Here is a 2,347-nt window from a genome sequence, read left to right on the forward strand (position 1 = left end):
AAAAAAAAAAGAATTTGTTTGCATAAAGTAACTCAAGGAGTTACAAAGTTTGAAGACAACTCGATTTGACCAAATTCTTAAGTACTGTCTCATTTCTAATATTCTATCCCTGGACTACCCAGACACACTCCAATACATCAGACCCTTTGCCTGTTTTGACCTGTTCAAGAGCTATTTGAACTGAATTTTAGAATTATTTCCATCATTACAATTCTAGATCTGTCCTTTCAAAAAAAGAAATTGATTTTTTTTCCTCCACTCACATTTATCAGTTCATTTTTTGGAGGCTCTCCTTGCCACATCCTTAAATAAGTAACTAGGATAACTGTGGTAATTACCTGACCTGCAAAGTGTATAGAACTTCAAGGTTAATGCTCCTGGCACAAGATTTTCGCTACAAACAGCAGAAATCCTCTAACCCTTTGCTGAGGCATTGGTTCAATAGTAAGAGAAAATCATGCCATGTATTGAATTACTCAAAAGAGAATTATCAGAGTTCCCTGATGGTCTACCTATGGCTAAACTGTATTCCAAAAAGAACTGTCTTAAATAACTCAGGAAAGACCCTCACCAGACATACAGTAGAAGAGCCAAATACTTAACAAAACTAAAAACCAAAACCTATATATTCAAGAACTGGTACAGCCCTACCCCAAATATTGTGCTAATTCTTTATGTTTCATTTTATAATACCAAACTTCCTTTCACGTGAATGAAAAGAATTGTTACTATTAAGCCTATCCATTCTCTGGAATTTCTTTAATCAGTTTTCATTAAGGACTGTCAAACACATACATCATTTAGGGACTTTTAAATCTAAATTTTATTGAAGATATATTACATATGGTTTAATATTTCAGCTCAGCAATGGCCATCAGCAATAAGCATTACTCCAAGAGTGGGATTAATTAAATATTCTAGCAAACACAGTGATCCAAATAGCAAAGAAAAATCCTGGGCACTGAGCCCAGATTTCCCACCCTCTCTTCTGGTGCGGCTCATCACTCTCTCTCAGATAAACTAGACAACCAAAAAATCTTTCATCATTACTAGTAAATGTGTAGATGGGTAATAAATGATCAAATCTCTCCATCAGGTCTCCTACTAGATTTTTTAAGCATAAAACGTTGCACAAAATCAAACTGCCCCATAAAAGGGTATTTTTTAAACCAAAGAGAAATACAGTTTTCAGAAATAAAAGGTAATTCCCCACAGTAATCAGTAGTTCTACTCTAATTTGACTTTACCATTCCTCCAGTGACAAGTTGGGAGATAGTCCTATTCTATAATTATAATCCTGTCTTTGCTATGTTATGAAGTTTTAAAGTATTTCAACTTTGTATATTACAGTGAATCTCAGCTCTACAGAAACCAAGAGATTCGGAGCAAACTCACGATCTTAATCCTATCAAGATTCCTGGTTTTGCACTCATAAGTTAAGACTGATACTTCAACCTTAAATCTTAACTTTAGATCTGAATTTCTTGGCTTTTGTGATTTTAATCTAGGCACTAATCTACTTTAATGGTGAGGGAATGGGAGGAGCTCCAAGCAGAATATTTACAAAGGGTCTTATTTATCAAACAGTCATAGTTCCTCTTCATTCCTTCTCTCAGCTAACAGCAGAGCTATTTGGTGACACAACAGATAAATCTAGCTGATTCGAAAATGACCTGGCAACAACCATTTCTTGTCATCGCCAAATCTGCACTTCTGGGACACAATGTACCGTAAACCTTCTAGCAAAGCACCTTCTTCTTTCAATGGGAAGGCTGTTAATAAAGTAAAATCTTTGAAGCTGGATCATCTGACAAAAGGAACAAACAGTGAAAGAGGAGTAGCGGCAGCATTACATTTATGTAGCCTAAACAGTTTTCAAAGCATGATCAAGTACATTACTAATTTTATCTTTCCAGTGAATTTATAAGGTGGTTATAGCCTTAAGTAAGTACCTCATCTTCTGTGAACCTCAGAATCTTAACCTTTATTATTTCATATTTATTTATTTATTTATTTATTTATTTATTTATTTATTTTTTGAGACAGTCTCACTGTCACCCAGGTTGGAGTGCAATGGCTGGATCTTGGCTCACTACAACCTCTGCCTCCCAGGTTCAAGCGATTCTCCCGCCTCAGCCCCCCAAATAGCTGGGACGACAGGTGCCTGCCACCACACTCAGTGAATTTTTGTATATTTAGTAGAGCTGGGGTTTCACCATGTTGGCCAGGGTGATCTTCAACTCCTGGCCTCAAGTGATCCATACACCTCGCCTCCCAAAGTGTGGGGATTACAGGCGTGAGCCACCACACCCAACCAGAATCCTAGCCTTTATTTTATTTTATTTTA

This window comes from Mandrillus leucophaeus, unplaced genomic scaffold (genome assembly GCF_000951045.1).
Source record: "Mandrillus leucophaeus isolate KB7577 unplaced genomic scaffold, Mleu.le_1.0 Scaffold341, whole genome shotgun sequence".
Taxonomy (NCBI): domain Eukaryota; kingdom Metazoa; phylum Chordata; class Mammalia; order Primates; family Cercopithecidae; genus Mandrillus; species Mandrillus leucophaeus.